The sequence below is a fragment of the Rana temporaria genome, chromosome 3 (genome assembly GCF_905171775.1).
Source record: "Rana temporaria chromosome 3, aRanTem1.1, whole genome shotgun sequence".
NCBI classification, from domain to species: domain Eukaryota; kingdom Metazoa; phylum Chordata; class Amphibia; order Anura; family Ranidae; genus Rana; species Rana temporaria.
The window spans coordinates 436,937,766-436,950,306 of NC_053491.1; the positions used below are offsets into that span (position 1 = coordinate 436,937,766).

At 45.0% G+C, this 12,541-nt stretch overlaps 1 protein-coding gene across 3 annotated transcripts in view; it reads right to left on the minus strand.

The window, feature by feature from the left end:
- Positions 1–12,541, minus strand: part of S1PR2 (sphingosine-1-phosphate receptor 2) — a 101,816-nt gene that overhangs the window by 60,758 nt on the left and 28,517 nt on the right. The window lies entirely within an intron of this gene.

Sequence of the window (12,541 nt, forward strand, 5' to 3'; positions counted from 1 at the left end):
CTTGACCTCAGAATCTGAATGATCTTAAAGTTTGCAAACTTTGTGAAGATCCCCACACATTTCCTTCCTTGAATTCTGTGTCACATAGTCACTATGCCCTTCTGTGAGTAAGCACTTCTGTGTCACACATTTCACAGAGCCTGCCTTCTAAACTACAAAGGTGCTGAGAGGACGAGTTTCAGGAGGCGGGGTCAGTACAGAAATCCCTGCTTACAGGCAACAAGGTACTATGGGATATGTAGTCCTTAGAACTTGAAGTAGCTGCAAAGCATGCAGGGAATCCAGAAAGATGTTGAAGGAGATGGCTAGCAGACAGGCAGAACTCACATGAATGATTTCAGGTACATTTATATTGGATTGTCAATAATAACTAACATTAAAGCGGTTGTAAACCCTTATTTTTCACTTTTACCTACAGGTAAGCCTATAATAAGGCTTACCTGTAGGTATAAAGAATATCTCCTAAACCTGTACGGTTTAGGAGATATTCCCCTCGCAATGCGCCGCTGATTGCAGCGGCACATGCGCAGGGGGAATCCACAGCGAAAGTTCCGGCAGCCGCCGGACCTTGCCGATTTTAAATCTCCTGCGCGCACGCGTGGGAGTGACGTCTTTGCCGCTCCAGCCAATCACAGTGCTGGAGCGGCGATACCCGGAAGACACGCCGGAGCAAGATGACATCTCGCTCGGCGTGAACCAGGTAAGTGTTCTTCACCTCGTTCCGAGGTAAGTATTTAATAATCAGCTATTATGCGGTGCATACTAGCTGATTATGCCTTTTGCCTTGCAGGTTTAAAAAAAAAAAAATTATATATGCGGTTTACAACCGCTTTAACTCTTGTTTGCTGTGACCATAGAATATTTAGGCTTTTTCAGTGTGGGAGGACCCATTGCAAGAGCATTTTTTTTTTAACCACTTCACGACCGTCCTATAGCAGTTTTACCGAAGGCTTACTCTAGCTGTGATTTTGCACAGTGGGATCCGATCAGCAGGTACTGCAGAATTGATGTCCATCGGTACCCGCTGATCTTCGTTACAGAGGCAGTACGGCAGTCTGCCTATGTAAACAAGGCAGATTACCATTCGGTCAGGAGGGTAGGCATGGATCCTGTGTTCCTGCAATACAGGGACAAGAATCCATATCTTCCCTTAGTAAAAGCACCTCCCCCACAGTACACAAACACAGGCTAGGCACACAGTTAACCCTTTTGATCACCCCTGATGTTAAACCCCTTCCCAGCCAGTGTCTTTAGTACAGTGACAGTGCATATTTATAGCACTGATCACTGTATTAGTGTCACTGGTTAACAAACAAAGTGTCGAAAGTGTCAGTTATAGATCGATTTGTCCTCCGCAATATCACAGTCCCACTATCAGTCACTGATACTAGTAAAAATAAATAAATAAAAATTCAATAGATATATCCCATAGTTTATCCATTTTTGGATGATTTTGGAGCACTGTACTGGATCACCTCTTCACTTTTCAAATCACCACCAAATTTTTGTGCACATCTTTGCACTGAACTATTGTGTTTTCACCAATAAGTCTATATTGCTAATCCTATCATTGGACTGTGCATTTAAATCTATAATTTTCACTACATTGTTTTTTTATCGTAAATTTCCATCCACAAATTTATACTTATATATATATTTTTTTCACTTCAGCATTTTTTCACTTTAACACTTTTTTGGACTTTATTTCAATGTGCTGTGCAAAAAAAATGGTCGCTGGGCTGTCACGGCTCCGTCCTCTGCACAAGCCAACGAGTGTCCTCCTGACTCGATCGGCTATTCAAAAATGGCGGCGGGCGGCGCCATTACGTATCTGCTTATGCTTACTCGTTGGCTCGTGCAGAGGACGAAGCCGTGACAGCCCAGCGACCATTTTTTTAAGGGCTCCCTTGCCCATATCGGCAATTTTAAAGCTGTTTCGGCATGTCGCCAAAACAGCTGTTTTCGGCCGATATGTATCGGCACCGATATATTGGTGCATCCCTACATGTTACCCATTAAGAAGGCTTTAATGTTATACATTTTATAAAGAATTCTTATGCCACGTACACACGATCGGACATTCCGACAACAAAACCCTGATTTTTTTTCCAACGGATTGTTCGCTCCAGCTTGTCTTGCATACAGACGGTCACACAAATGTTGTCGGAAATTCCGAACCTCAAGAACGCGGTCACGTACAACACTACGACAAGCCGAAAAAAAATGAATTGCAATGATTCCGAGCATGCGTCGAATTGATTCCGAGCATGCGTAGGATTTGATGCATACAGATGATCAGAATTTCCGACAAGAAATTTTGTTGTTGGAAAAATTAAGAACCAGCTCTCAAACATTTGTTGTTGGAAATTCCGACAGCAAATGTCCGATGGAGCATACACACGGTCAGAATATGCAACCAAAAGCTCACATCGAACATTTGTTGACGGGAATTCTGACCGTGTGTACGCGGCATTATGGTGTAAAAATAAATAAAATAAGAAGATCTTTCTCAAATTGAGGGATCCTGGTCTCTAAGCTGCATTCTGGCAGGCCACACTCAAGGCCGGATAAACGAAGAGCTCATCATAGCTCTTTTTTCAAATGTTAAGATCTGGCAATCTCAGTTCTCTCCTGGGACCTGTACTGTAACAATTTCCCCAATGTAAGCCAAAAAGAGAGAGTGCAGAAGGAAAGAATCCTAGGAAATACGCCCTATTAGTTCTTGAAGACATACTAGGAGATAGTCCTATAGCAGCGTGCGGAAATCAGCTATTTTATAGCAAAACAGGAAGGCTTCTCTTGTCCTAGTGTCTAAATTAAGAACCATCCATACTGCCCAGGCCACCTAGGACCTCTTTCATCGCTCATTCAATGGATATTCTCTCATTCTACAGTTGCTGTTTTTTAGAGCAGGTTTGAAACCTATGAGATCATTCCTATATTAGAAGCTCCGATGTACCAAGACCAAGAAAATGGAACTGTCCATCAAATTCAACCAAACCCTGAACTTCTTCCACAGGAAAGACATTGCAACCAAAATAAATTACCTCCCGATCCTCCCAAGGATCACAATACTACTATTTAGTAATTATTAATCTGGCTATGAATTGCTGCAAGAAAAAAATCCAATCCTTGTTTTGGCCATCACTAGTTTTCGTAGGAAGGTGTTCCACAGCTTTACCAGTCCTACTCTAAAGAATCCTTTTTAATGTGGTGGCAAAAATTTCTTCTATACTAGGGTAACCTGACATCCCCGGTTTCTGGGGAGAGTCCCGAGATTGAGGACACTGTCCCCAGACCAAGTCTGTCCCCGGTTTTGTCCATGGATCGGATTTGAACAGGGGCTGGTGAATTTTCAAAGACAGTCAGTGCAGAATAAAAAAAAAAAATTCTGAATTACACATCCCTACTCTACTAGCTTAGGGGGGTGTATTTTTTTTCCATTATCTGTGCCCCTTTCTGATGATCATGTGCTGGTCGGAGCGGAGGGAATATTTCTTCAGTTTCGGGTGCATGCCCATTCAGCTCTGCACGCACGTTCTTCTGCCTTGGCTCATGTCCAGGCCAGCCGCCGGCCTGCTTATCTCTTTGCCTTCCCTGGCGCAGTGATCTTCCTCCGCTCCCCACCCAGCAGTAGCCAGGGCCTTGAGAGTAATGCCCCGTACACACGATCCTAATATTTTACGACTTTTTCCGCTTAATAGTCGCAAGTAGAAATTGAATAGGGTAATAAAGTCACGAAAATTCTCGTACGACAGAAAAAAAAAAGTGATGTCATGTGTTGTAATATATTTGTGTTGTATTTTTGGACGACAACTGTACTGACTAAACGAAAATCGTACCATGTGGCATCGTACGAGGAAAATTTTCGTGCTTGTCTGATCGAATATAATCGGATGAACTGTCATGATTGGCTCTCGAAAGCTCTGTACTAACAACCTAATTATCGTACATTTTTTCCTCGGAGGACATTTTTTGTACGATATTCGGATCGTGTGTTTGGGCCATAAAACTGGAGGCTGGCGGCGATGGACAGAGAGTCGCTGATTGCCGCCATAAATAGTAAAAAAAAATAATAATGTATCCCCGGATTTCATTTTAGAAATCTGGTCACCTTATTCTATACGCAACTTACACCAAACAACCATAACATTGCAACCACCCACCGTAACAATATTGCCCACCCACCCAATATTGGTCCCCATTTTACTGCCAAAACAGCCCAGACCCATTGAGGCTTGGACGTCACTACACAATATATCACCCCCCTCCCCACAGCAATGCCCCTCTTCACATTTTACCCCTACACACAACCAGAGTAGTGTCCTCTGCCCCCCTTTACTTTTCTACCTTAGACAAAGCAGTGAGGCAGAACATTTCTGGATTGAGTGCAGGAGGCAAGGGGTTAACTTTTTGTATTAACCAGTATGTTATTGGCTGCTAGGACCACCCTACATCCAATCACATGCTGGTTATCTCCCACACTCTGTTCAATGCTGTGCCTCCCACACTCAATCTAGAAATGTTCTATCTCCTACTCTCCGCTCTGCTGTTATAATAACAGCGATGGAGCCTGGAGGATAGATGGGGCTCCTAAATGGCGTCACCGTGGGTTTGTATGGAACAGTGGCCTGGTCCGGATCCGGACCATGGTCCGCCATTTAGTGATGACAGTATAGAGCATGGTTTCTCAACCAGGGTTCCATGGAATCCTAGGGTTCCTTCAAAGGTTTCTAGAGGTTCCTTGAGCAATTTCTGCCTTTCAGATAAGTTCCCATTGAGTGAGTGAGAAACTTGTATAGCGCAACACATGCGAACTGAATCGCCTCAGAGCGCTTAATATCCATTCCCTACTATACTTTGCCTTCAGAATAGATGGGTTTTGAGTTTTTTCCTAAAGGCCTGGTGATTCACTTCCAGTCGGATGCTGGTTGGTAGAGCGTTCCAGAGTTTAGGTCCTTGGACTGAAAATCTACGTTCTCCTTTGGACTTGTATCTGGCCCTGGGTATCTGGAGTAGATTTTGGTTGGTAGAACGGAGAACGCGATTGGGGTTGTGACATTTAAATTTTTCACATAGATATTGGGGCGCACTTCCTAGAACACATTTGTGCATCAGGCAGAGTGTCTTAAACGTAATTCTGTCTTTTACGGGCCCATTGACTCCATTGATCTTTTTAGCTATCTGTAAGGAGGTGATTCTTCCCAATGACCACAAGTATAAGGAGCATTCCTCCCGCTGACCATCACACCCATGTACACTTAGGCCCGGATTCACAAAGCACTTACGCCGACGTATAACAAGTTACGCCGACTTAAGTGCAAATGTGTGCCGTCGTATCTGTGCGCCAGACCCACAAACCGATATGCGCCTAAAACCAGACTACACCCCGCCGACGTAGCTTGCTTATGCCGGCGTAGGGTGGCCGCACATTTAGGCTGGGTGCATGGTTCTGCTCCCATTGATTAGTCATTCAAACATGCAAATGAGGGAAATACGGCGATTCACGAACCTGCGTGCGCCCGACGCAGGCTACGCGAGGTGTGCGTAAGTTGTACATCGGCGTAAAGTTATTCCCCATAAAGGAGGTGCAACCCAGCAGCAGACATGCAAAGGTCTGCACCATGGAACACAAGCCGGCGTATTTTACGTTGGACATGTGTCTGGCTGGGCGTAGGTTACGTTCACGCCGTACACAGTGATCTGGTGTAGTTTAGGCAGTTGTTCCGACGTGGTTGTGAGCATGCGCAGGGGAATGCGTCCACGTCACGGCGCATGCGCAGTTCGTGATACGTATCTGTCTGGCGCTCGGACCATCATTTGCATGGGGTCATGCCCACTTCCACCTACGCCGGCTTACGCCTTCGAATCCCACACCACGCTGGTGCAGCTTTGGGAGCACTGGCTTGCTGAATTCATTGCTTGCCTCTCTGCGTTGGCGTAGCGTACATTGGTTACTCTCCGGCGGCGTAATGGGCGCCCACTCTCTGTGAATCTGGGCCTATATTGCCAAATGTATTAGGACACCTGCCTTTACACACACATGAACTTTAATGGCATACTGTTCAGTATTGAGTTAGCCCACTCTTTGCAGCTATAACAGCTTCATCTCTTCTGGGAACATCTTTGGAATGAATTAGAGCAGAGACTGTGAGCCAGACCTTCTTGTCCACATTAGTGCCTGACCTCACAAATGGGCTTCTGGAAGAATGGTGGAACATTCCCATAGACACACTCCTAAACCTTGTGGACGGCCTTCCCAGAAGAGTTGAAGCTGTTATAGCTGCAAAGGGTGAGCCAACTCAATATTGAACCCTTTGGACTAAGGCCCCATACACACGATAGAATCCATCCGCAGATAAATCCCAGCAAATGGGTTTCTGCGGATAGATCCTATGGTGTGTACACGCCAGCGGATCTGTTTCTGCGGATAAATCTCCCCTGGGATGGATTCCAGCAGATCGGATATTTGCTGACATGCACAACAAATCCATCTGCTGGAATCCATCCCAACGGATGGATCCGCTCGTCTGTACAGACTCACCGGATCCATCCGTCCAAAGGGATTCCCCGCACGCGTCGTAATGATTTGACGCATGCGTGGAATTCCTTATATGACAGCGTCGCGCCGTCGCCGCGTCATAATCGCGGCGACGGCGCGACACGTCATCGCCAGAGGATTTCCGCGCGGATTTCAATGCGATGGTGTGTACACTCCATCGCATAGAAATCTGCGGAAATCTTTGAGAGGATTTATCCGCGGATACGGTCCAGCGGACCGTTTCCACGGATAAATCCTCTCGTGTGTATGGGGCCTAAGACTGGGATGCCATTAAAGTTCATGTGCGTGTAAAGGCAGGTGTCCCAATACTTTTGATAATATAGTGTATCATGAGTTGTAGATATTGTAACTATTAGCAGTGGTTCCCTGAGACTGGGAAGTTATTGAAAAGTTTGAGAAAGGCTCGGGGGAAGGAATATAAGAAATGCTTAGGATATATAGAGTATAAGAAATGCTTGGTAGCACCACATGGCACAGAATGTTCTTCATCTGCTTACGCACACATTGCGCAATATAAAGAGTTAAATTGTCCTGTTTAGCTGCATGGTACGTGAGCGTTAGCAGGTCAGTCTGTGCAGACACATATCCCGCATGTGTCTTCCCCTCTACCCCTATCAGCGTGTTCTTTTTCTCTATTACTTCCTGTCACGCAGCTGTCTTATCTTTACACAGTTGTCTTCCTCCATTAACCTCTTCGCTGCCAGAAAACCAGCTTCTCGTAGATTGCATCACACAGAAAAGAGCGGTACAAAATGTCACATAACGAAACTCTGCAGACGTATTCTGTGGTATCGACGGGGGCTAAGGTGACAGCTACACAGTTGTCGGTTGCCAACGTGATGCAAAAATCATAAAATCACGTGATGGAATCAATAATGTCATGTGACTGCGCTGTGATTATTATTTTTTTTTGGGGGGGGGTAATCTACTTTATTTTTTTAAATGGGAAAGTATTCACTGAATATTTTTTTGTACTCAAAATCACATATTTGCTACCGTTGCTAAAATCATATTTGCTACAACTACCCATAATGCAGCTGATTTAAAATATTACACCAGGCGTCTCCAAACTGCGGCCCAGGGGCCGGATGCGGCCCTTTGCTTGCCTTTATCCGGCCCTTGAGACACTATTCCTCTCACTGATACGAGACACTATTCTGCCAATTGACATCAACAATGGGGCTCCATTTCTCCCACCGACACCAACAATTCCTCCCAATGACACCAACGATGGGGTACTATTCTTCCTCCTAATATTACCAAATATGCAGATGTTTACTCCCACTGATGCCAGGAAAATGTTCATTCTTGCTGGAGACAGTCCAGTCCCCCTAAAGTCCAAAGGACAATAAACTGTCCCTTTGTTTAAAAAGTTTGGAGACCCCTGCATTACACCAATATCTGATACTTCTTGCATCAACAGACCCTCCAGCAGCCAGAATCAATAGATCCTCCAGAAGCCAACAAGAATCAACCCCTCCCTTAACACTAGATGCCTCCCAGCAACAATTGGACCCACCACAGCAACACTAGATCCTCCAACAGGCAGCATTAATAGACCCTTGATCACTCTTGCTGTTACATGCATTGAGTGCTGGAGATGCCGGAACTGTGTTTCCCCTGCGTTCCAATTGAAAAAAAGCCCTGTACCCTACTAAGACACCCTATTGTACTAGAGACCCAGCATTCTGTCTCTTCTATCAGTCGCACTGGAGAATGATGTCACACCCTTCCTCCAGCATTGCAGACTAAGAGCATCTCGGTGGCCCTTTTCGGATCAGCTCTCTATTTAGATAATGTATTTGTGTGTTTCCTTCATTATGACAGTTTCCTGAGACATGGTGCGTTCTTCCAAGGATCTATTGTGAAGGCAGGCCTCACTTTTGCACGTAGTGCAGAATGAGACATAAACGCACCATGTTGGCAGTATGTCAGACACAAATACCCACTGTCAGCATTCTAACCACAACATAAGTTTATTTTCAGCTTGCATGTCAATGTAAACCATTGAAAAAAGGAAATGCCCAATTCCCCTTTTTTGCTCAATTGAGAAAACACCAATGAGCTCAAAGTGCATACTCTCCACTGCTGATTGAGCTAATCTGATGGCGCTTTTTTTTGGTGCGTGATTTCTTTCTTTCTTTTTTTTTTTAAAGCATCTCAAGGACTTTGTTTTAATGTTACAAGGACAGTTTATTTTGAAAAATGACACATTTATTCATTCAGCCGTGGAAAGTTAGTGGCAGGTCCTCTTTAACTAAAGGTTACGGCTGAGCGTTCTTATGGCAGGGAGTGTGGGAGAGGTATTAAGGCAGCGTGCACAGTTCAAGCATTTATAAAGAGGAGACGCAAGGGCATTAAAGTAAACCCAAACTGAATGACATTTCATCCCTCATTTGCATCTCAGTGCTGCTGATCCCCCACGGCCTCTTTTCAACCACTTCCTGTCCATAACCACTCTTGCAATGGCAGGTTTCCTGATTTCATGATAGTAAAGCAGTGGACAGTGGAGACAGGGTCTGAGGCCCCGTACACACGAGGAGACATGACGGACCGTTTTCATCGGACATGTCTCCTGGGAGCTTTTGGTCTGATGTGTGTACACACCATCAGACCAAAATCCCTGCGGACAGAGAACGCAGTGACGTAGAAGACACCGACGTTCTCAAACACGGAAGTGCAATGCTTCCACGCATGCGTCAAATCAATTTGACGCATGCGCGGGATTTCGGGACGCTGGTTACACGTCATAACCAGCGGACATGTCCGATTTGGTATACTAACCATCGGACATGTCCGACGGACATGTTTCCAGCGGACAAGTTTCTTAGCTTGCTAAGAAACCTTTGTCCGCTGGAAACCTGTCCGCTAGGCCGTACACACGGTCGGACATGTCCGCGGAAACTGGTCCGCGGATCAGTTTCAGCGGACATGTTCGACCGTGTGTACGCGGCCTGAGTGTTGTCACCTTATACCAGGAAATACCTGAATTAGGACTTTCATGGCAGGATCACCAGGGATTTCTTTTTAGAGCTTCAGATTTAAACTATATTAAAGTGTCACTAAAGCCATAACAGTAAAATCGGTTGGTATATGCAGTAAAGCATGCTTGTTATACTCAATGTGGGACCTAAGGAGTTAATCTTCTGCATTGTGTAAAAAAAGGCTGTTTGATCCTGTCTTCTCTGATACTCCCCATCTTTTACGGTCCCCAATCCATCTACTGATAGAACAGAGGCTAAGGGACAAGCTGCACATGCTCAGTTTTTGTATATATTGCTAGAGAGATTATTTTTTTGGGAGTACATGTGATCAGCACATGGCCAATCAGCACTGTCCAGATAGAGTGTCAGGGGTCCTGCAGCCTCATAGGACAGGGAAAAGGGAGTAGCCGCTCCAGGTGGGAACCCAGATGAATATCCTCCGTTGCAGACAACTCAGGTGCAGGCAATGCACTTAGCAAAGCAGAAACAAAAATTGTTTCTGGACAGCCACACTCTGAAAAAATTGTAGCCTTTATTAAAAATGACTAAGCACTAGTTTCAGTGCGAAACGCGTCAGTAGTCGTGTTTTATTTTATGTTGCTGTGATTTGTAGTGCTGTCCTTTTTTTAATAAAGGCTACAATTTTTTCAGAGTGCGGCTGTCCAGAAACAATTTTTGTTCCTGCTTAGCCTCATAGGACAATCAGAGGAGAATGAAAACTCCTCCTACAAGCTTAAAACAGACACTAATTGAAGTCAAAAGACTGCTATATACTGCTGATGAGAAAAGGTATTAAAGCGAAGGTTCACCCAAAAAACAAGTATATAACATTACATTTAGTATACCTCAAACATGTACAGTATGCCGTTTTTTTTTTTTGGGGGGTGTACATATGGTATTATCTGTATTTTCCTCCCGGCTTCCGGGTACGCGGGTGGGCGTTCCTGTGCAGTGCCGCAATGTCATCTGGGACTTCACCCATATGATTGACGTGCCTGAGAAAAACTCTCCTCGGCGGATAAGGCGCATCACGACTTTCCGAAAGTAGCCGAACCACGAGTCGGCTCTATACAGCGCCTGTGCAGTCAGTTCTACACGGCTCCTAGTCGGTGCGCAGGTGCCGTATAGAGCCGACTCACAGTTTGGCTACTTTCAGAAAGTCGCGACGCGCCTTATCCGCCGAGGGGAGTTTTTCTCAGGCACGTCAATCATATGGGCGAAGTCCCAGATGACATTGCGGCACTGCACAGGAACGCCCACTCCCGCGGGAGCGAGTACCCGGAAACCGGGAGGAAAATACCGATAATACCGTATGCACACCCCCCCCAAAAAAAACCCGGCATACTGTACATGTTTGAGGTATACTGAATGTAATGTTATATACTTGTTTTTTGGGTGAACCTCCGCTTTAGGTAGTTTATATTTATTAAAATAATTGCATTTCCATGTTCTGTGTACTGTGGGAGACCAGATATAGAGAGTGCAGAGTCCTGGGTTTAGTAACACTTTATGTAAAGTTTATGGGAAACTCTTAAAACTGAACTCCAGGACACACAAATTATATCTAAATACCTTCACCATGTGTTTGAATTTTTATGCTCTTTGTATATTTCTTCCATATATGTGCAGTAATCCAGTGTGAAACCTTTTCTCTGTATAGGAGCTTTCCGTAATAAAGACCGGTCACTGCTGCTCTCTCTCCTTGTTCATGGTGACTGGTCCTGTCACCGCCCCTGTAGTAGGTGGAGTCTGCTGGGCCCCTCCCACAGCTCTACTCTCTGCACAGGCTATGTACAGGACATTGATAAAGTCATTGCTAGTTTTATTGGGTTATATCTGGGTTTGCAAAGGTATTTGATGAACACAGAATAAAGTCCTATCCTTTGTGGCTATTAAAGTGGTTTTAAAGCCTTAAAGGTTTTTCACCTTAATGCATTCTATGCATTAAGGTGAAAAACCTACTGTGCTGCAGTTCCCCCCTTTTTCTTACCTGAGCCCGATCTGATCCAGTGATGTACATGAGCGTAGCAGCTCCATCCATTGTCTCTCTCCCCATTGGACAGATTAATGGCAGCGGGAGCCAATGGCAATCAAAAGCTGTGGCACGGGGGCGGGGTGAGTCAAGCTGTCTGTGTCAATGGACACAGCAGTGGGACTCAGGAGCAAGCCCATACGGGCGCCCCCATGAAAAGCAGCTTTCTGTGGGGGCACCCGATGGAGAGGAGGGGTCTGGCATGACAGTGGGGGACCCAAGAAGAAGAGGATCGGGGCTGCTCTGTGCAAAACGATTACACAGAGCAGGTAAGTATAGGCATGTTTGTTATTTTTTTTTTTTTTAATCAAATGTTTACAATCACTTTAAGGAATATATTCAAATTCATTTTTGATACCAGAGTTTAGTTTTAAAACCCAACTGCGGGCAATTAAAAAAAATGATCCCTTGCAGTGGCGCTGTGGAACAAAAAAAAGGTTTCTCTTCTTTTCCTGCAGCTAGATCGGCAACTTCCATAGCTCCCAACTGTCCCTGATTTCGAGGGACTGTCCCTGATTTGGAGCAATGTCCCTCTGTCCCTCTTTCCTCCTCATTTGTCCCTCATTTTGATCTGATCTATATAGATGTATATAAAATGCACTTTTTATCTATTAAAAAGTGTTTTCCAGAGCTAAACCTTTCATCTGATTTCTAAATTGCTGCGTTTGCAAACGCCAATATAAAGAAATAGTAGTGGTAAAATAAAGCACTTGTGGGTTGAACCAATCTTTTATTTTTTGTAGAATTCTCCTTTAAGGGGGTGTGGTTGGGGGGGTGTCCAATGCCGACATACTTTTGCTGATAGGTGTCCCTCATTCCCATCTCAAAAAGTTGGGAGGTATGCAACTTCTTCTGTCCCACAATCCAGCAGTCTAGGGTCCTGATGTCATTATGACCAATGCTGGGTCCGTAGTTCTACATTGGACGTGATGACGTCGAGGGACAGTCCATCGCCGGACCATA